The sequence below is a fragment of the Canis lupus genome, chromosome 38 (assembly GCF_003254725.2).
Source record: "Canis lupus dingo isolate Sandy chromosome 38, ASM325472v2, whole genome shotgun sequence".
Lineage (NCBI taxonomy): Eukaryota > Metazoa > Chordata > Mammalia > Carnivora > Canidae > Canis > Canis lupus.
Window position 1 is genome coordinate 14,691,764 of NC_064280.1, and position 23,172 is coordinate 14,714,935.

The 23,172-nt window shown below is 39.8% G+C and overlaps 1 long non-coding RNA gene across 3 annotated transcripts; it reads left to right on the plus strand.

The window, feature by feature from the left end:
• The first annotated feature begins 3,812 nt into the window (after window positions 1-3,812).
• LOC112643129 (uncharacterized) lies at window positions 3,813-19,772 on the plus strand. Of its 3 annotated transcripts, XR_003125645.3 has the most exons (7): window positions 3,813-4,446; window positions 4,569-4,648; window positions 7,430-7,497; window positions 8,525-8,602; window positions 11,556-11,683; window positions 13,403-13,577; window positions 16,295-19,772. It is a non-coding gene; the product is annotated as an uncharacterized LOC112643129 (long non-coding RNA). The 3 variants fall into 3 exon arrangements; XR_003125646.3 differs by lacking the exon at window positions 8,525-8,602 and having other exon boundaries at window positions 3,817-4,446; XR_004812779.2 differs by lacking the exons at window positions 8,525-8,602; window positions 11,556-11,683; window positions 13,403-13,577; window positions 16,295-19,772 and having other exon boundaries at window positions 3,870-4,446; window positions 7,430-8,462.
• The last annotated feature ends 3,400 nt before the right edge of the window (window positions 19,773-23,172 follow it).

Here is a 23,172-nt window from a genome sequence, read left to right on the forward strand (position 1 = left end):
TGGCATAATGGTTTTGTTTTATAAATATGTCAGCTTAAGGAATGATTGGAGCACATCCTACCTTCCCCATCCAATTTTTTATTCCTAAAGATTTAAACTGATAATCTGAATTTTTACTTTGTGCAGGGCATCTTGATTATAAATATATCATAAATCATAATTATAAACATATCATACTGTGAAGAAACAGAAAATCTCTCCGATACAGAAGACAACACTTTCTAAATATTTTCTTGCCATTTTAATTTCAAGAGTAAAGAAAAATACAAATGCAACTAGAAATCACAAAGGTACTGTTATCTCCCTGAAGTGGCAAAATATACATGATTTTTAAAATTACTGACATGAGATATAATGCGTGGTTGATAGTTCAAGTCTGATAGAGTATAAATTTCAAGCTTAGATATTGCTGATGGAAAATTAAATATAAAGGCTAAATTCAGACCTCTCCCAAGTCAGTAGCAGAGTCCTGATGGAGGAACAGTGGTGTAAAACCAAAGTATTATGCTTCACTCTGCCGGAGAAGCTGAGTGGTACCATGATAAGAGAAAACAAAAGAAAACAAAAGACAAGCTTGGAGATGCTCTTTGTTCATTTATTAATTTTTAAATTTTTTTTTTTTTATGATAGTCACAGAGAGAGAGAGAGGCACAGAGACATAGGCAGAGGGAGAAGCAGGCTCCATGCACCGGGAGCCTGACGTGGGATTCGATCCCGGGTCTCCAGGATCGCGCCCTGGGCCAAAGGCAGGCGCCAAACCGCTGGGCCACCCAGGGATCCCTATTAATTTATTTTTAAACAACATTTTGTAAAGATTATGTTGTCTTTTCAAAAAAAATAGTGGGACTGGAGGAGTTGTGTCTTGGGGGCTCACCTGTGCTAATCCCCACAGCATGAGCGGAGTTGAAGATGTGTTCACTGGTTTATGTTTGTTAAAGTGTTTCCTTCTTAAGGCATTTTTCTTTAGGCATTTTCTATATTCCTGACTAGGAGGCCAGCTCCTAGTCTTGGACTTTCTGGTTGTGCATTGAAAAGAATTTTAAAAATATTATCAATTAAAAGACCATGCAGGTAATATAGGTATATGGAACTGGTAAGCTAATGTTTGTGTTTAATTTCCTATAAAACTGAAATGCTAGTCCCTTTTGTTCCTTACTGGACTCTTTTTAAGATCACACTGGCCTGATAGCTGACTGTTTTTCCCAGTGCAGTGTAGGTGACCACCAGGTGCCAAGGAAGGATACCCAGTACCACAGGTAAATCTTTAAAATCTCTTGAAAAGAGCACGATTCTTACTATCAGGAATGACGTAGTACTTCAGGTATAGAGGAATGGAGAGATCAGCAAATCCTATCTCCCTAAAACAACTTTAAAGCTGGACAGATTTGACAAAAATAATGTGAATCAGAAATATACCAAAGCAGTCTGTGAAAAACAGTAGCTTTGCTGTTGAAGAGGGCTAGCTTTATTTGGAGTGGAAAAAGGAAAACCCATACCCAGCAGCAACAGAGAAAAGACAAGACTGTGGCTCTCCTAGCCCGAGTTTGCAGTTTCTGTTGTGATGTAGTGAAATACCAGAGGGCTAGACAGGGAGGTTCTGGAAATGAGGTAGCCATTGAAGGCCTTGATAAGCATTCCATGCATCCTTGGCTGTCTGGAAGCCCGTACTCATGAAGTACAGACTTCAGAGGGCCCAGCAAAAAGTAAGAATGGAGGCAGAATTGAAAAGTGCCCAGACTTGGAATGTATTCCCCAAACCAAATACAGATCCACTAACAGAGAATGGAAGCTGTATAGACATGAGGTGTTTGAGCACAGTGTGCACCAATCATTGACTGACCACTAAACTGTGCAGACTTGCCTCTGGGAAGACAGATCACAAAAGGAAAATAAGATTAAAAAAAAAAACAAAAAAAAACTGAGCAGAGACATCAGTAGCCATACACTGTAGGGGTAATAGTTTCTACAGATTAAGTCTAGGTTATTAATTTTTTTTACTTTTTTAATTTAAATTCACTTTGCCAAGATATAGTATAACACCCAGTGCTCATCCCATCAAGTGCCCTCCTTAGTGCCTGTCACCCAGTCACCCCATCCCCCCACCCACCTCCCCTTCCCCTTCCACAACCCTTTGTTTCCCAGAGTTAGGAGTCTCTCATGGTTTGTCTCCCTCTCTAATTTTTCCCACTCAGTTCCCCTCCTTTCTCATATAGTCCCTTTCACTATCTCTTATATTCCACATATTGAGTGAAACCATATGATGATTGTCCTTCTTTGATTGACTAATTTCACTCCAGTTCCATCCACGTCAAAGCAAATGGTGGGTTTTTTTAAATAAAATAAAAAAGAAAGTAAACAAAAAAACCCATCAACAACAAAAACCCCCAGGATAAAAATAAAATGAGAACAAGAGTTGTTATAATATATTATCTAAAATGTCCAATTTTCAATAAAAAAATAATGAAACATGCAAAAAAAAAAAAAAACACACAGAAAAATATGACCCATACTCAGGGAGAAAAAGAAGTAGCCAATGGAAATAGACTCTGGTTCTATAAGTTGGATTTAACAGGTAAAGACTTCAAAGCATCTATTGCAAAATGTTCAGAAAACATTTTATTTTTATTTTTTAAAGATTTTATTTATTCATGAGAGACAGAGAGAGAGAGGCAGAGACATAGGCAGAGGGAGAAGCAGGCTCCCCTCAGGGAGCCCCATATAGAACTCGATCCCTGAACTCCAGGATCAGGCCCTGAGCCGAAAGCAGAGCTTAACTGCTGAGCCATCAAGGCATCCCCCCAAAACATTTTAAAGAACCAACAGAGAACGTGCTAACAATGATTCAGTACAGAGGAAACACTGATAAGGAAATCAAATCTATTAAAAAGTACCAGATGAAAATTCTAGAGTTGAAAAATACAACCACCAAAATGAAATATTCACCAGATGAGCTCCACAGTAGATTTGACATGAAGAGTTAGTGAACCAGAAAATGGATCAGTAGAATTTATCCAATCTGAAAAACAGAAGAACAATTGCAGACACATTAAACAAATCCTCTGAGACCCATGTGTTACCACCAAGCGTATCAATCCTGTATGTAATGGGGAATCCCAGTGGGAGAGGATAGAAAGGGACAGAACAAATATTTGAAGAAACAATTGGCTGAAAATATCCCAAACTTTGTTAAAAGCCTTCATCAACAGATCTGAGGACCTAAATGAATCTCCCAAAGAGATTCTCACCTAAACATGCTATAGTTGAATTATTTTTTAAAAAGATTTTATTTATTTATTTAATTGAGAGGGAGAGAAAGAGCTTGAGGGAGCCCATGGTTGGGGGAGGAGAAGGGGAGGGAGAGGGACTCTCAAGCACACTCCATCCTGAGCACTGAGCCTAGCACAGGGCTCCATCCAGGACACTGAGATCATGACCTGAGCTGAAACCAAGAGTTGTGCTTAACAGACTGAGCCATCCAGGTGCCCCCGCCCACCCCCACCCCCCATAGTAGAACTATTGGCAGCCAAAGAAAAAGAGAATATCTTGAAAATTTCAAGAGAAAACTCTAGTATCAGGAATTTAGATGCCTAGCATATGCAGCAATGATCAAGGAGGCTGGAATGGATCTCTCTGCATGAACCCAGATTCCCAGATCTTACAGTAAATACAAATAAAGACCTAGAGCCCTCTTTCATCCTGCATGATGCTACAATGCATATCTTTGAATAGGAGGTTCTATTATTTTTTAAAAAGAGATCAATAAAACAAGATCCATAAGTGAGTCTGTATCCAACTTCACCTTGATCAAGTAGTGTTGATCAATAACAGCAGTACTGATTATGTTAGCAATGTTCTAAGGAATGAAAATTCTATCAAGAGCGATGACAGAATCCTATGGAGAATGCCTTGGTGACCGCAGGCAGCCCATTCTCTCAGGAACGAAAACAAACAGACAAAATCAACTCAGGAGAACCTAAACATGTGAAAACAGTAGAGCCATGCTTTTTACCCAGGTTTCTAGACTTTAATGACCGTGACATTTGAAAAACCAGCATTTAAATGGGTGGATGGATTATGAGAGCAAAGTGTACGGCTGGTTTCAAATAAAAGAAGAAACTGTGATTAACAAAATGCTCAAGGTCAAGTCTGTGCCTCCTTATTAAATATTAATTAACAAGCAAACAAACAAAAACCAAAGTTCTCCTATTTTTAATACCATGTGTGTTCAGATCATTTAGAGTGTTTTGCTGTCCATATGAGCTCACTTTCTGGATAATTGGAAAGTTAAGTAACTGCCTAGAAAAGGTAAACATTTGTTAAAGTCCTTAAGAGGAGGCTTAACTTATTTGATACGACTGCAATAAAATAGTAGTTTGTGTCAACATAAAATCCTTCTTGTATCTATCATATGATGTCATGTGGAACTGCCAACACACAGTTTTTGATGTAAGACTTTTTCAATATACTTCATTCATAATCAGAACCCACATTGTGATATCATTTTTTCCCTAAACTCTGAATAAATAAATAGAAGTGTGTTGACTTTGATTTATTTGTGTTTTCCTTAGGTACCTGATGACGACAACAGCTTAAGAAGATTCAATTGGCTGGTGTGACTGATAGAATTAAGTGGCTAATGACTGAGGAGGTGGGACATTTTCAATTCCAAACGAATAAGCTAATTCCTTTGCTTTTCCTCTGGGCTCATGATGGAGCACTACACATGTGTTCCAAAGTGTTCTTCCCTTTGTAAGTTTTTTTTCAGTTCAAACAATTGTTTCTCCATAAGCAAGAGCTCAACATCCCCCTTCCCACTTTCTGTATCTCTCATGGGGCTTTTTGAATGTGTTTTGTAAGTATTGCTGCCTAACTGGCTGAAAAGGGGTTTGGAAGAATTTGGATACAAAATTTTAGCCAGATATTGAAAATGGAAGGATTTTGAACAAAAATGCAATGAAGTGGGGTGGTAGTGTCAATTATCTCAAGCAATGAACACAGCATGCCCAGATATATAAAGGAAGGAAAATTCACATGCTGACAAAGAGGAGCAACAGCCTGGGGTATGATTGGGACACAGGAGGAGACCCAGAAATTATAGAATAGAAAATGTGGCCTTTGCCACTTACCTGAAGAAAACCTAAGTTTTTCATGGTAGCATGAAAAACTTAGTTTTGTACCTTTTAGGATCTAAGTGGAATTAGTTGGCATGTTTCAGGAGGTGGGTTCTGTCTCCCATATTTCATTTCAAGGATTCCTAGTCTTCAAGAACCATCAAAAGGATGTATTTTCCTGACATTATCACGTAAGATGGTCCATAAAGACCCTCTAAAAGTTCACATGCCTTCCTCTTATATCAGGCTTTGAAAAATGATTTTATTACTATGAGTTTTATATACTAGTCTTCAAAGGGTGACTCTTTTTTCATCTTTATTGTTTCATCAATAAAAGATATTTCTTCTAAGTAATTCTCACCACCCCTTCAATCTTCTGAAAGGAAGATATTGGGATTTTCAAAGATGGTATTCAGCATATTTTCAGTTTTCCTCTCCTTTCCTGCTTCCATCCACTCATCTCTTCCCTGCTTTGGGAAAGAAATGCAAGACTTTCCTGACTGTTCTTGGCCCCCAGCAAACATTTTCTTATTTCAAATGTCTCTGGCTCCAGTGTCTATAACTCTACCACACTGGCCCTGTGTGCTGCCTGGTAATTCTTCTCCAGATGCTTCAGGGATACCCCTCCTGCCTCCCACTGGTGTCCCAAGTTCCTTAAGGGCAAAAGATGTGACTTCACCTCTTCAGCATCTCCTATGTAATCTCATCTAATTTAGAAATGATTATCAACTAAATGCTCAAACAGGGGAAATACATCCATAACTTTCTATGTATTTGGAAACATGGACTACATTGTACTAACTCTAATCCATATTATTATCATCAAATTTTAAGTAGATTTTCCATTATCCATTTCCCATTATTTCAGTAAATAAAAATAGCAAAGTCAATTTCAGAGAACACTTTCTTGTAAAATCAAATTATTAACCTACGTAAAACTTAAGGGTATTTCCATAGAGTAGGTCAAGAATATACTACCTGTTAAGGGACCTATACATGAAAAAAAAATGCATGTTTCCTCTCATTATTAACCATCATAAACATTGAGGTATTTTAGAAAATTAAGTATAATATGAAATATAATATAGAATTAAATATAAATTCAAAGAATTAAACTCACCTCAAAGCTCCAGTTTCCAGACTCTAGCTTTACTCTTTGTCTCCAAAACACTACTCCAATGAAAACAAAGTCTTGAACCCTTGAACTTTATCTTTTTGCTGCTGCTTGTTCAAAAAAGAAATTTAGGTTTTTTCTACAGAGAACAGGAGCAAGCAAATCCAAGGTATCGTCAATGATTTTTCATCTTGACTAGTAGAAAAGGGCAATCTATATAAGCAATTGTTTAAAATACTTTTAATACGGAATATATGAAATTAAATACTGCCTACTGCAGTACTCTCCCCGACTTTGGACCTGGGTGATTTCCTATCCAATTTTCCTCTCATTCAGTCGATTCATTTTTCAGCTGGGTCCTCTTGAAGAAACAAAACATTAATTGGACTTGCCATTGTGTCTTGGACTATTTTGGTGACAATTTTCTGTGACAGGGAAAAGAGTTGCTAATTCATTGCTTCAGGAAATGAAGGCCTAATAGCCTCACATCTGGTAAATTATGGTCTTCCTGCTTCTTGAGGCAGCAGCAGTACACACAGCATTATTTGGAATTAAGAAAAAGCAGTGAAGGAAATCAAATTTTACATTGCAGTGGACTCACACACACAAAAAGCTCATAACATATCCTTTATAAAAGCATCCATTGTCTAAGACATAGAATTGAGTCGGCCACAAGGTAAATTGAGCAAAAACCCTTCCAATATCCTAATGGAAACCCCAAGTGGTCTGTGGACTTAGATCACATGGGATAGCTCCTTGCCCCCCCGCCCAGGGTGGAGCCCCATCTTGACTCTGGGGGTGGGGCTATCTGTAAATTACCATATTTGCACACATGTAATAATATAGTCTTAAAGACCTCTAGGGGAAATGACAAATAAAGATTGATTTTGCTTTGAGTGGGGGATCATGTTGCATATTGGATAGGAGAATCAGTTGGTCTCACTTCTGCATAACACCTGGACATCAATTTGCAAAAGAAGTAAAGAAGTAGGTACGGGGGGAAATCTGCCAAAGGACACATACAGGAGGCAGCAGCAGTCTTCCCTATGAATTGCAAGAGTTCAGAGATAGAAATGAAAGTATCTTACCCCACTTACCTCCCAGTGGTGGGGTTGGGGGTGAATAGCTTTTATCACATTAATACCAACTTGCATCATGGACTTGTGAAATCACCCTAATGACTATCACATTTGTTTCTGTCCAGGTCCAAGGGAAAATGAACGACGATGACCAAAGAAGCAAACTGGAGGACTTCAACAGTAGATATAAGCAGTTAGTGAAAATAAACCCAATATCTGGGAAGGGCACCAGTGCTTGAAAATGGGGCTCTCTCTGCCTTGACAGAGCAGTGACAGCATAGCACAGCATAGCTTACTCCCACCTAATCCTCTGTAATCCCCAATTGGAACAATTAATTACCCAAGGGGTCATGCTCTATTCCTGTGGTATTTCTACTGAGAGCTTTACGAGGTGGACATGTGTCCATTATGATGCATTTTGACGGCTCCTTTCACTTAGAGCTGAGAATATTCGTTGATTGTGGTCAGTACATTTTCGTGTTGTAAATGGAGTGTGGCTGAAGCGTTCCCTTGATCACAGATCACAGAAAACAGCATGTGTTTAGAGAGGGAAAGAGAAAGGGAGAACAAGCCTGTGGATTTAGAAATCATTTTGCTTGTCTAAAGCTGGGCCTCGTTCCATCCAGATGACACAAACAGGAAGTGAGATGAGAAGCAGAGCGGGTTCAAGTCAGGATGTCACACGAAGAACAGCCAGTTGCCTTCAGAACTAAGAGATTTAGGGAAGCACCATATTATAATAGGTTCAGAAACTGGAAAACAAAATACAGCCCGCCTAGGGCTTCAAACACCTGCTGTGTCTGATGCTCTTCCTTTCTTGGTTTGACTGTCACTCACACAATGACTCATGTTCAGATGACTGCTCACCTGAAGGCATTTAACTAATTGGCTTAAATAATTGATATATCTAACCTCATCTCTTAAAATCAGAGGATTTATCATTGTGACTTTTAAAAATACCCAAGCAAAGCTTTGAAAATCTATTCAATTCATTGGCTCATGCCCAGAAACAAATTTGAGGACTTCACATCAGTTAAACTTTTCCAGTTTGACTGTTTTTAAGGAAACGGAAAATTCTTTTTTTAAGTTTTGGAAAGAATGTGGAAATGCAGGAAGATGTAAAATATGTAACAATAAATATCATCCTCAAAGTTCAAATCTGTGATAGTTTTCACATTTATTTCTCATTTTATCCTTCTGGCAACTTTATGATTTTGCAGGTGCCAATGTCCCCATTCTGCATGTAAGAGAATAGAGGCCAGGACTGGGGAAGTCATCTTGCTAAGGCTCCTGACAAGGTCAGAACTAGAATATAACATAACCCTAGGATCTTTTCCATTAACCCCATTGCTGCTGGGCTCCATCCCTTTGTAGGGAAACCAGGACTTTTTTTTGTATGAGAGACTTGTAATGTGTCCCAAACACCTTCACCTTAAGTGAAGAGGGAGGTGAGGGGACGGGGAGGAGAGAGAACTTACTATATTCAGTCCTATTCAGAGCACTGCTATATATAATTTATTTAATCATCACTACAAGTTTATAATGTATGCATTATTGTTTGTGGGTATTTTACAGATAATAAAATGATGCTCAAAGAGGAATTTGTCAAATTCCACACAGCTCCTAAGTGACAGAGCTGGGGTTTGAACCCAAGGAGTCTGGTGGTACCTGAATCAGGGCTTTTGCCCCCACCATTCTCTATTCCCTCTCTAACTTATGAAATTCCTTTTTATCTCCTTTGGTCTTGAGCACAGTCTTTGCCACATAAAAAGCACTTAATAAATGATTTGTGGATTGAGAAATAAGAGATGACGCCTTGACATTTTGTCTACTTGCCTCTGGACCTACAACTGGGTTTTTCAACCACTGAACCACTGATATTTGGGGCCAAAAAATTCATTGTTGTGGAAACTGTTCTGTGTATCATAGGATATTGAGCAGCATCCCTAGCCTCTACCCACTAAATACCAGTATTGCCTCCACCCACTCCTGCCTGTTACGACTATCAAATAGTCTTCAGACATTACCAAATGTCGCAGAAGTGGTGGGGATCAGAAGTCCTCAGGTTGAGCCAAGAGAAGGAGCATGAGAAGGAGATACAGTCTTGAAAGGGGGGATGGCTGGTAAGGATTTTCCAGCAATCCCATGTCAAGAGTGTTCTCACTTGACTGCCTTTTCTCCATACAGCCTTGGGAAGGGAATGAAGGGCTTGTGTGTTTTGCCTCGCCTCAAAGCAGTGGGGAGACGCTACTTGTTGGGATAACATCCTTGAATCTGGGCAATACTCCAACTGTAGTCAGGAGAGGATAATGATGGGATGGGGAGGCGGAGATCCCTGATGGGACAAGGTTGCATAGCATTACCGATGCTCCTATATGACTACATGCTGACACAGGTAACATATTTCTGAAAAGAAAAGAAAGGAATAGGAAGTAAGAGGTCTAATGCCCAGATGAACTGAGAGGCACCCACTAGGGAGTCAGGACCTGACTTGGAGATGATATTGCTTTGACGTATAGCTGTAAGAGACGCTAGATGGAGAAAATCCAGAACCTGCTTATCTTTCAGCATGGGAGACATTTGTGTGTTTTCTGAGTCATCTGACACACAGAGTGTAGGACTTTCCTGATGGATAAGGAAACCTGATGTACTCATTTGTTATAACAATGAGGTCATTGGAAGACCCATAAAACTCAAGTTTGCTATCCAAGTTCGGATCTAGTTTGTTATTCAGATAGCGGTTCCAAGCCTATTTAACAAGCCAGTTTTGACAAGTTGAATTTCTTTATAGGATGTTGGTTGAATTGTAGCATAGCCATCCTGTCATGAACAGTATTTTCAACTGTGTAGAGAAAATCAAAGTCGAGAGGATTTTTCGGGGTGAGATTTATACTTTCTTAAAATGGAGACTTTCTAAATCAGATTTTCATCAGAGATGTAGGAAAGGACTCCAGAATCTCCCTAGACATTTCTAAAAAAATGCACCAGGAAAAAAAAAATGAGAGAGAAGAAATTGCAGATAAGCTTGCACCTTAAAGAGAGCTCACGGTATTTGAAAATCTGGTTACAAAGACGCCAAATATCTTCACTTTGTCCCCTGAGGTGAAGTGGCAGGACAGAATGAATACTATGGAGACAGATGATGCCCAAGGGAAGTCACCAACGATTTTTCAAAAGTTGTTGAATGAATGTCCTTTTCATCACTCCCTACTGCAATATGGAGTATGTAGGATTTAGGGAAGTTCAGACTGTCGTCCAAATCCCTTCTGGATCTTCACTGAGCCTCATAATTTTTCTGCGCCTCATTTCCACATGTAAACATGTAGATAATACCTATTACATAAGGCTTTTCAATGCCTAAAAAAAGATATTTTTGAAACTTAGCAAAATACTTGAATTGGTCACCCAATAAATAGAACTTATTATCATAATATTACTATCCCTAATATTGTTTTGACAGCTTGTTTAGACAAGTGGACATCTTCTTTTCCAAGATTTGAAGCTGCATTTTATTCTTCCTGTGAAACTACAATTTTTCCTATTTTCCTGAGATGTATACAGAAGGAGGGTGAAGGGGAAATGACTGATTTTTTACTGTTATTGGAATCATGTTAAGAAGTTGCTAATTACTACATTACACATTCTGGACAATGGATATGTTTAATCTCAGAACAGCACATAAGTTGGTTTCCATAGCATTAAACCACAAATAATGACTGAACACAATCTTTTTTTTTTTTTAATTTTTATTTATTATTTATGATAGGCACACAGTGAGAGAGAGAGAGAGAGGCAGAGACACAGGCAGAGGGAGAAGCAGGCTCCATGCACCGGGAGCCTGACGTGGGATTTGATCCTGGGTCTCCAGGATCGCGCCCTGGGCCAAAGGCAGGCGCTAAACCGCTATGCCACCCAGGGATCCCGACTGAACACAATCTATTCTCATATTCATCAACTTCTTGCCAAGTTGACAAAATCTCACCATTTTGAGTACCCTCTGCAAAGCGACTCCAATGTTTAAAAAAAGTCAAATAGTTACAAAGCGTATGAGAGTTTATTACATTATTTTGCAGGAACTACTCAGGGTGGTTGAGGTGATACTCCATTGGCATCCCCTGATCAGGATAGGCCTGGCAGTTTGACTCATTAGGACAAAAAGCACATCCAGCATCTTTTCCTTTTGTCATGCAGCCAGATAACTAGCATCTAGTCACATGCATTTAACACCATTTTTCCCCCTCCCCCATCTAGGTCCTCAGTGTCAGAAGAGGAAGAAGGAGGAGGAGAAAAAGAGAAGAGGAGGAGGAAATTATTTCATTAAAAGGATGAAGAGGAAAGACAACAGCAGATAAAAGTTTTTGATGCACTTTTGAAAATTGGTAAACAGTAGATGAAAAAAGAGTAGGATAATGGAAAAATCTAAACACCTGTTATCCAGGGGAATGACCAATATGAGCCAATTCACTCTGCAAAGCCTCAGAAAGTTCAGTATTTGAAGGATCTAGGTTGAACAGAGGATGGAGCTCAGGGGAAGGTTTGGATCCCACTTTCTGCCCGTAGCCCATACAATCATGTAGCCACTATTAAACTACCCTTCCAAAAAATAATAATAATAATAAACTACCCTTCCTATCCTTCGTATAACACACACACACACACACACACACACACACACACACAGGATGGATGGATGGATGGTACCAGAGAATTATACTCTGGAGAAACCAAACATGAAAGGCTTTTAATAGGGGGCACCAGAAAAACAGGGGTCTAGGAATGGCCTTCCCTCAGTTTCTCTTTCTCTACCCACTTCTAGGGTTTATAGGTTTCTCAGTTGTCAAACTCATGCTGTTCCCTCCACACCGACCCTCTCACCTCATTTCTGGCAGAAGTTGATTTTTTTTCTGAACGCCCACAGAAAAAAAAGTCTCTAGATAAACATTCTGGGCTCCTCAATGGAAAGGATAGATCATCCCCCCACCAAGGACGTACAGTGACCCTGTCAGTCACCACCTCTCCTCATGCAGTCCATCACTGTTAGATTTACATGAAAAGACAAGAGGCACTTGAGAAAAATGTGCACCATAGACATAGAGACCAAAACCAACAAAATAAACAAATAAAACTCAAATAGACCTAGATGGATCAGAGTCAATGCAGAAATTCAAAGTAAACTTTAAAAAATCTGTAATAAATCATTGACGATGTAAAAAAAATGAGTCCATAATACATACAGGTCACTATGGAAAAGATGTCAAAGAACAAGAAAGAATTCTCATTGATTAAATACAAAAACTGAAATTAAAAAATTAAGTAGAACATTGTAAGGGTGAAGGAAGTCTCAAAGTAGAACAAAAATTTTCTTTTAAAAGGGAAAGGGAGAGAAAAGATAAAAAATACTCATGTCCAGAGTTTAGCAGCTAATAATTAAGAGTTCCATAAAGAGAAAAGAAAAAACTGAAGGGAAGATACTATCAAAGAAGCAATTTTTTAAATTTCTACAACTGAAACTTAAGAGTCTCCCTATTGAAAAGGCACATGGAAGTAGCTTGTGAAATGAGTGAAAAAAAAGACAAAACCTCAGGTAAGGTCATAGTAAAATTGAGAACACTTAAAATCTAAAAGAGGGAACCCTGGGTGGCGCAGCGGTTTAGCGCCTGCCTTTGGCCCAGGGCCCGATCCTGGAGACCCAGGATCGAATCCCACGTCGGGCTCCTGGTGCATGGAGCCTGCTTCTCCCTCTGCCTGTGTCTCTGCCTCTCTCTCTCTCTCTCTCTCTCTCTGTGCCTATCATAAATAAATAAAATTTAAAAAAATTTTTTTTAAAAATCTAAAAGAGATCTACAAGCTTCCACAAGAGAGGAGGAAACAGTCAAATATGTAGTAATGATCTTTAGCTTCATAACGGCAACTGAACCTCAGAAGACAGTGAAACAAAGCCTGTGAAGTTCTGAGTGACAATATTTTTCAACTTAGAATTCTATTTCCTTCCAAACTATCTCTCATAAGGATAAAACATTTGCTATTTAAAATAATTTTGTCAAGCAGGAAATGTGAAAAAAAAAAAAAAAAAGACTTTCCATTGTATTCTTTCTTAGGAAACTATCAGTAAAAATGCTCCAGCCAAACAGCAGAGTAAACCAAGAAAGAAGCTGATGAAATTACTCCCTAGCATAGAAGAAGCTGGAAAGAAGCTCCTAGATGCCTACAGAGCACGTCCAGCAAGTGACCTGCCTGTAGCACAAGGAGAGCAAGTGAGGCACCAAGGAAGAGGTGAGCAGCGAGGAAATGGCATGGATCATTTTGAGCAAATCCATTATTGATAGGCTTGCAGCAGAGGTGTTAGGATGTTTGGAAAATCGTTAATACAGGGTAGCAAAAGATGAGTTATTTGCCCAATGTTACCCATCTGGTAAATGACAGAGCTGAGATTACAACCTCAGGCACCTGGCAGTCTAGTTCCTGAGTCTGGTTCCAGGACCCAGGAAGGGACAACAGTGCATACTCTTTGCCAGTCATTTGTGAGGAGTAACTCTAACTGTTGATAAAGGTAATACTTATACCAAAGCACAACTTGGTTAGGAGATAGTGTTGAGGAAAGCTAAAAGACAGATCTAGATCCTCAAAATCCGTATCTAAAATGATCAGTGGAAAAACAGCATTGCATGCACATTATTTTATTTTATTTTATTTTATTTTCATTATTTTAAATCATGGAGTTAAAGGCAAAGAAGAAACAGAGCAGTGGTTTTTGCTTCCATGAGCCGGACTCAGGTATAGAAAAGGATGAGAAGTGGAAACATCCATTTTTCGTTATTAGTTGTCTGGTGCTATTTGAGTTTTAAATTCTACATTGATTACTCTGATTAAAATAAGATTAATGATCCAATAGTTCAAAATCAAAACACAACTTTTTAAGAAAGACTTTTTGTAGTGATTGAATAAATAATAGTGAAAAGGAATAGAAGGGAAGGGAGAAGAAATGGGTAGGAAATATCAGAAAGGGAGACAGAACATGAAGACTCCTAGCTCTGGGAAACGAACTAGGGGTGGTGGAAGGGGAGGAGGGCGGGGGGTGGGGGTGAATGGGTGACGGGCACTGAGGGGGGCACTTGACAGGATGAGCACTGGGTGTTATTCTGTATGTTGGCAAATTGAACACCAATAAAAAATAAATTTATTATTAAAAAAAGAAAATTGCCTTTATAGCTTCTGGGCAGAGGAGAGGGAAAAATGTTTATTGGGAATGGTGGGATAGTATAAGCGTCAACTTACCTTGTACATCCCTGTATATTTTCTTTAAAAAAAAAAAAGATTTTATTTATTTACTCATGAGAGACACAGGCAGAGGGAGAAGCAGGCTCCATGCAGGGAGCCCGACATGGGACTCGATCCCAGGACTCCAGGATCATACCCTGGGCTGAAGGCATGAGCTTAACTGCTAAGCCACCCAGGGATCCCCCCAGAAGAGTGACAGTGCAGTGAGTAACATACACGCTCTGTGTCTGGGCACTTGTCAGATAATGGAGACTCAGAATAAAATTGCTCTCATGGCTTAGCGAGCAGGAGGCTTGGTTATCAGAGCCCCTGGAGAGGAGACAATTCCAAAGGACATGCTATCTCTTTCATCCTGTTCACAGGAATGAATAATAACAAGCAATTATCACATGTACTAAAATACGTGTTCAGCACTGTTCTGAATGCTTCTTATATTTTAACTGATTTAGTTTCACAACAATCCATGGGGTAAGGACTATTCTAGTCTCTATTTTATAGATGGGAATTGATTTCAAAGACCTAACCTTGGCCCACAGTTGGTACATAAGGGAGTGGATGTTGGAATCCAGACACCTTGGTCTGGATTGGAAACCAGACAGCTTGGTTACTGGATTTATTCAGCAACAAAAAGGAATGGAGTGTTAATACCTGCTACAACATGGATGAGCCTTGAAAACATGCTAAGTGAAAGGAGTCAGACAAAAAGGCCACAGATTGTATAATTCCATTTATCTGAAATATCTGGAACAGGCAAGTCCACATGGACAGGAAATGGATTGGTGGCTTCTAGGTAATGGGGAGAGAATGTAATGGGCAGTGACTACTGACTGGATATGGGTTTTCCTTGGGTGAAGAATTATTTTGGAGCTAGATAGATCTGGTGATTGCATAACACTGAATGATTGCACTAAATATCACTGATGTATGCACTTTAAAATGGCCAATTTGGGGGGTGCCTGGATGGCTCAGTTGATTAAGCATCCAACTCTTGATTTCCACTCAGGTTATGATGTCAGGACCATAAGATCAAGACCCATGCCTTAAGATTCTCTCTATTTCTCTCTCCTCTTAAAAAAAGATAACTAAAAATTCAATAAAATGGCCAATGTTATGGTATGTGAATTTCCTCTCTTTCTCTTGATAGAGAGGTAGATAGATTGATTATAGATAGATAAGATAGACAAATAGGTAGCAAATACAGATAGATCCACACAAATAGAAACCAACCAACAGAATGCACTTGGAAGACTCCTGTTCTCACAAGTGGTCAGGCAGTGGAAGCTCAAGGGGCTAGGTGTCCACTGGGGATTTGCCCACTAGGCTGTCTATACTCCTCCCTGAGTTGCTTCTCTTGCACTAAAGAGCAGGTAAGGGTAGCTGATGTATGAGACCTCTAGCTAATGGCCTCACTTGAAATGACACACTGAGGATCATAAGGCCTGGAAGTCATTTGAGGCACTAGAGATGGGAGCTATATACCAATTGGCAAGGACGTATTTTAATGTCTTAACAAGCTAACACCAGCTGAACTTCAGCTCTAATTAGAACCAAACTCAGTGTAAACTTTCCAAACAAGCGACATCTTCTTTTTGTTCAAATTATATGTAAACAATCGGTTTCATATTCCTGGCTTGCTAAAGTCCATCAAAGAGGCTAAGAAAAAAAAATTGAAAGGTGTTATTTGCTTAAAACGCCCTCTCTGACTTTCACAGCTTCCTTCTGCACAATGTACTGTACCTGAGGAGTTTCTCTCTGTCTGAGTGAAAACAAAGTTGCCAGACCTTCATACAACACAGACTGGGCAGTGTCACCTCTGCTGCATGGATCAGAACAAGTCATGCAACAACCCCCCCACACACACCCCGCCATCAAAAAGTAGAGCTCCATTGTGACTTCAGAAAAACTTAACGTTACTTTCTCTGCTCAGGCAACATTCAGCTCCAGGAAAACAGCTGATGTCTTTTGCTCTGAGAGGCTTTGCTGTCCTCTGTGTAGCACTTCTGGCTTTTCATCTAGATCTTCACGGCCCACCCCTCTCTGCTTTTGGACCCTGCCCTGTAATGGTTTCCTTCCACCTTTTCCCCATTCATCTGCTTTACTGAATAAATCTGCAAAAGAATTGAAGTTAGGAGATGGTAAGGAAGGAGGACACAAAACGAGAGAAAAACACACCTTATCATCTTTTCAGTTTAATGGCAGGACACAACAGCAAAACACCTACCACGGGTTTGCTCAGTGAATTTTGCTCGCTGATTGATGTGTGGGGCTGGGATGTCTGACTTCAGAACTTCTACAGACAGGCTGCTGGCCTCAGCTTTTGTACCTAAGAACACCAGGAATCTTGGATGCAGGGATAAAGATGAAGAAGAATAAGCACCTGCTTCCCAGACCTTCCGGTCTCCCCTGGACATAAATGACTATTTTAACAGAGCTAACTGGCATACAGAAGAGTTTTTCGGAATTACTTCCCATGCTAAGCAGATGCCAGTGCAATTGGTTTCCAGATAAGACTTTAAAAATCAGATTCACTTTCATTTGTGAGAATTTTGGTAGAATTAAGCTTTAAAATCAACATAGGCTTTTAAAATATTGCAATTATCATGAAATGCCATTAAGCACACCCTCATTTAAACCATTCTGCTTATATTGGTTGGAAAATGTTAATGCCTAAAAGAGTCTGGGTGATAAAGGTAAACTCCCTCCTTCCAGAGAGGGAGCATGAGACTGCTGGCACATGCTAGCCCTTCATTTTCCTTGGCTGTTTGAACCCTCTTTTGGAGGTACAGGACCCGAGGGTGTGAAATTGAGATCCATTTCTGAGGGCATAAGGTTAGAGACAAGAAGGAGGTGGCAAAGAAAAACCGATAAGTATCAGAGTCCATGCTTAATGCTGACACCTGATCCTAACTTGGTCTGTCCACTGCCTGCCCAGTCACAGAAATCCAAGAGGGAAGAAAGCCCAGGAGAGGTATGGTGAGATCAAATAAAGTGATACATGTAAAATTATTCTGTAAATTGTAACACACAGCGTTTAGGGCTATGAATTGTTGAGTGCCAGGCATTTACGTCTTTATCACAAAATGCAGGCTCTGTAGGGAGAGATTTTATTAGGTACGGGGGGAAGAGAAAATAAAAGAAATAGAATGCACAATCCTTGTGCGTAAGGACCTTGCAGATTAATAGCATAGAATACAGAGCAAAGAAGCTAGTTCCAGAAAATAATGTATCACATGCAAAAAAAAAAAAATCTATTAGCCTTAGTCTAATAGTCTAATAGTCTGTAGAATGTAGGAAATGGTCGGCAAGAAGTACTGTGTCACATGAAGTCTTTGGTTCAAGTGAAGAAGCACTCTCAGTCCTCCTTCCCATTCTGTCCTTGCTGTTTTTCTTTTTCTCAAGTTCTTGGTGTTGTCAAGAGCTTTCGAGTGCATTGTTTTCCTTACATCCCACAGTAACTCATGTCATAATCACTTTATGAATGAAAAACTGTGGTTCAGAAAAGTTAAATAAATATTCCTAAGATGACACAATTAAGGGACCAATCTGGGGTTTAAAGCCAAGCGAGTCCCTCTGATCCCGAAGTCACTTCGCCAACCTACTTCACTTTAAAGGAATATGTCTACTTATCAACTCTTCTTTAATGGAAGGAGAAATAGCATCTTGTGGCCAATCTCACTGATCCAGAATCCTCCGTGCCTGAGAACTCTGAGGCTCAGGAAGAGCTGCAGGTAAGTTTGGCTCTGCTTCTCAAATGTCAAATGGTTCAGAGACATCTACCAAGGAGAAACAACAAGTCACCTTGCTTTCTTGCTAAAACTCATCAAAATACTCAAATGTGGTGCACTGGTTCTTATGCTCAAAAAAAAAAAAAAAAAGGAGGAGAAGGAAAGGAAGAAAAAAAAAGAAAAAAGGAGGTGGAGGAGAAGAAGCAGAAGAAAAAGAAGAAAGGAGAGGAGAAGGAGAAGAAGAAGAAGAAGAAAAAGAGGATGGAGGAGGAGGAGAAGAAGAAAAAAAAGGAGTTGAAAAGAAGAGGAAGAGGAAGAAGACAAATTATTGCACATTTGGTTCTCTGTTGTACCATGTCATTTGTACATATATTTTATTCCTCTTTCCAGAATGTTTGCTTCTAGAGCTTGCATCTTACCTGTGACCATAACTGTGAGTTATTTTTGTATTCTCCAAAGCATCTTGCACGTGGTAGGTGCTGACAAAGTTTTGCTGGATTTGCTCTATTCGCAGGGCATTATGGTATAGGAGTTAAGCACACAGTCTATGGTAGAAAACATGACATCAAATTCCACCTACAATACTCACTGGCTATAGAATAAAGCTGCTTAAGATCATTTTCTTTGTTACCTTATCTGTAATCTGGAGAGTTAAATAGCACCTACTTTATAGAGTTGTTTGCCAACTAAGTAAAGATGTATAAAATGCTCAAAACGGTCCTGGCATATAGTAAGTACTAGATAATTGTATCTAATATATTATTAATGTATCATTAATAAATCATCAGATTTATTAATAAATATCTCATCAGAAAAAATGTGAAAAAGGAAAATACTCAAATAATCTTTATGTATTTAATAGATTCTCAGTACCTTATACAAGGCCAAAATATCTCTAATCCAGATATTGCCATTTTGTATTTCAGTCTTCTGGATTCTATTAAATGCGGAGGAAAATATTTATTTTTGTTTATTTGTTTGGATTCTTTGGAGGTGCAAGAAGCAAGCAGCATACAAATATGTCAAAACGAGTGCCAGGTCTCAATCTTCTCTACATTGTACAGTCAGGAACATTTATCATTTGACTTCCCTAGTGAGTCTTCTCTGAGGATATTAATAATTCCTATTATGTTTCATGGGTTAAGCATTAACCTGTTTCTTCCCTAATACCTAATATCCAGGCTTCATCAAGTCTCCCAACCCTTGGTAGCACTAGAGGTGATGATGTTAAATTATCATCGTACCTCTACTCAAAGATAAGAGTTTCCTCCTAGCCGCTTAACTCTATTTAGGTTCCAACTTCAGCCAAGTCTTTTTTCTTTTATATAATTAGATTAAAAATTAAACATATCTGTTGCAGAGTTGAAATGTCCTCCCATTCCACTTATATGTGTAGGGAAAATGCAGCTTCTTTCTACTGTAGTAAAATGTTCTCACTGCCATCGAAAGGCTCCATCCACTGTTAGCAGGGTTAGAGAATAAAGCCTTCCCTCAAAATAAGTTTGCTTGTTTTTTTTTTTTTCCCAGGAATGGTTATAGTTGAATATAATAATTGAAATAGTTTTTATAGCTCAGATACTTCTGAACACATTTCTTCCCATTCTCCTGGCTCTAGGTAAGAAGGTGTGTGGGTGTGTGCTGGAAGCCTGCATGGGCTCAGGAACTGGCCTCTTGCTCCTTAGGTACTATGGCAACACCCTTGTCTCTCCTGACACCATCTTCTGCTGCTGCTCCCTGACCTCCAAATCTGAGCTAAATGGGATGCAGGCTCCTCTTTACTGACCTCTTCACCTGTCCCAGCAATGCAGGCCTCCTGAAGTCTTGGTGTGACTTCATTTTGTCCCCAGTCCAACTAGTCTGCCCTCAAGTCTCCCATCAGGGAAGACTTTTCTACTAACCACCCTCCTGGTGGTCCCAGATTCTTAACAATGGCACGTGTCCCATTGGGACCAAGTAGGAATCACTAAGCCCTACTCACACTACTTGAAAGCCAGTGAAGTGGTTTAGGAATTGCTGAACTTGAGCACTCCTTCTGCCTGTCTGAGCAACACCCCTGGGGCACTGTCTCTACCTTCCCCGTGCTGGTGCCCTGGGAGCCTGGAGGGCATCCTTCTCTCATATCCCCAAGCCTGAAATTCAGAGTAGACCCCTCTGCCCTCTTCATTTCCCCAGCATTCACACCTTCCAACTCTCTTCTAGCTGCATCCAGCTCGATTTAAAAACTGCATCTTTAGGATATTCACTGAGCACTTTAAACGTGCTGTACACAGCCAGACAGAGTGGCTGCAATGCTGAATAAGGTACATCCTCTCTCCTCATCTACTGAGGGATGGGGATTACATAAGGAAGTTATTATAAAAATATGTATTTTATAATTGCATGCTGGGGAAAAGAAGCGAGGTTTCCTGGGCACCCATCGTTTGATCTAGAGCTGCAGATGGGGTTTCAAAGGAGGCTTCCAGGGGTGAGGGTCACCCAGTCTTCTCTGACTCCACCCAGAAGTCCTGAGTTGTTAATATCTTGTTAAATCCCAGGGGCCCAGTGCAAAGGGACTCCTTGAGCTCTGGCTCCCAATAATTTCTGTAAGTTCAGTGATGAAGGTATTTAGGCCCATTGCCTCTGACCATTTATTTCTCAGACTATAAAAAAAAGTCAGTCTCCTAGTTCACATCTGATAGTTTACAGCTCATAGGAGACAGTGCCTTTAGGAGAATCTGAGCGTTTCCTCAACAGAGGAGCCAGAGATGAGAACAGCTGTTCTCCGCAGAGTTTTGACATTTCTGATCTTAGCAAACTGCATGAAAGTTGAAAAGAAAGAAACAGATGAGGTGGAAGAGAGCAAAAATAGGAAGGTAGAGGGTCTCCCAAACTATGGGTTGATTATGATATTACATAAAAGAGATTGGGAAAAAAACAATCCTGCTATCCAAACTTACAATTTTAATTATTACACCCTGGCTCATAGTTGAAAATAGAGTCTCTTTCCCCCCATCTCTTTCCTTTCCCCCAATTCTGCAATTTAGTGGGATCACATCCTTGGAGCCATTGTTTTCCTCATCTGTCACATGTTTTGCTATTTTATTTAAATATAGAATCAGGAATTCACATTGAAATAAAACATCTTGTTTCCTATGGCTGAAAGCCAGAAAGAACTTGTCTTTGAAAGGCTGATGACAAAACACAAAACAGTGTTTTTGTATATTTGTCCTATTTGATTTCCCCAAGTGAATTGTAACTGCTCATGCCTGAGCCACTAGACGTGTGCATACATAGAAACTAATATCTTGGGTGTCTTAACATACCATACTTCAGAATAAAACTATACCTATTGAAGAAGATTGCATTTTAAATACGACATCTGTGTGGTTCATAAGAACCTAAGGTTTATTTTTTTTTAAAGATTTTATTTATTTATTCATGAGACAGAGAGAGAGAGAGAGAGAGAGAGAGGCAGAGATACAGGCAGAGGGAGAAGCAGGCTCCATGCAGGGAGCCTGACGTGGGACTCAATCCTGGGTCTCCAGGATCACACCCTGGGCTGAAGGCGGCACCAAACCACTGAGCCACCCAGGCTACCCAGAACCTAAGGCTTAAAGCACAGAAAAGATGCCCTTGGACAAAGGGATCAAAACTTGCTTTGCAATTCCTGAAGTCACCACCACTTTTCTGTCTTGTCCTCTGAGCCTATTCAATCTTCACATATCCCGTGCCTGGCACGGAGCAGTGTGCTCTGTAACACTAATTCTTGGGGAAATACCCAAACTGCAGATTATTCCCTAAACAGCTCAACTATTTTCTCAACGTCTTCCTTTTATCGGCCACCACTAAAATGGAGAATTTGCTGGAAAAGGTTAATCAAATAACATTTCATGAAAGAGAAGAATTCTGGTGAACCATTTGATAGGAGGAAGATGTTCCTCGAACTCAGCCATTTACATCTATATTAACTCTACCACTAATGTCCCAGAGAGGGCAAACATGTAACATTTCTCTAGAAGGACACCTGTTTCTCTCTCTTTCACCCAGATGTGAAGCTTCCAAGTCTCCATGACTTTTACTTCTCCCTAGCTTACCTTATCGAGTTAGCCAAGAACCCTTATGGATTTCTAACATAAAATGTCACCTGTATCTGGTCCTACCATTCTAGTCCATCTGTCCCCAGATGCTTGACTTATTTCCTTAAAATAGTGTTTTCATCATACTAATCTCCTGCTCTTCATCAAGAAGAGAACAAGAAAGAAGCTCCCAATGAGAAGCAGCCTGAGCACAATCCTCCACTGCTTACTCCTAATAACTACCTGAACCCCCTACTCTTAGACTCATCTAGTCATTGTTCCTCAAGTATACTTTCCTTTCTTCCCATTATTCCTTGTGCCTGAAACACCTAATCTTTGTCTTCCAAATTCTCGTTCAAATACCCTCCTTCACATCTGGTTGAAATTTTTTGTAAGGTCTTCTACTCTATGGCTTGGTACTTAAGCGCACAGACACTGGAGCCAAGCTCTCTCCCAGTTCAGGTTCTCAGGGCACAAAGAAGTGTTTTGAAGACTGCTCATCAGATCAATATCTTTAAAGAAGGGAAAAAAGGAATATTGTATGAAGGGAGACATTGAACTGCAATGCAGTCATTATAGAGGCTTCAGCCAATCCTTCTGGAAGCTCTGAAGTAGGGATGATTTTTCTAGTTTTTCAATCGAGGCGATTGTACACCCCCCCCCACCACCACCAGGCTACCTCTTAGGTGAGGCAGCTTCTTGCAGCCTAGGACAACTCCTGAAGAGACAAGGAATCATGAGCACCCAACTTTCCTTCCCTACTTTCAGAGAAATGAGTGCCTTCATTGGTCCTAAAGGAAGTTCTGGGCA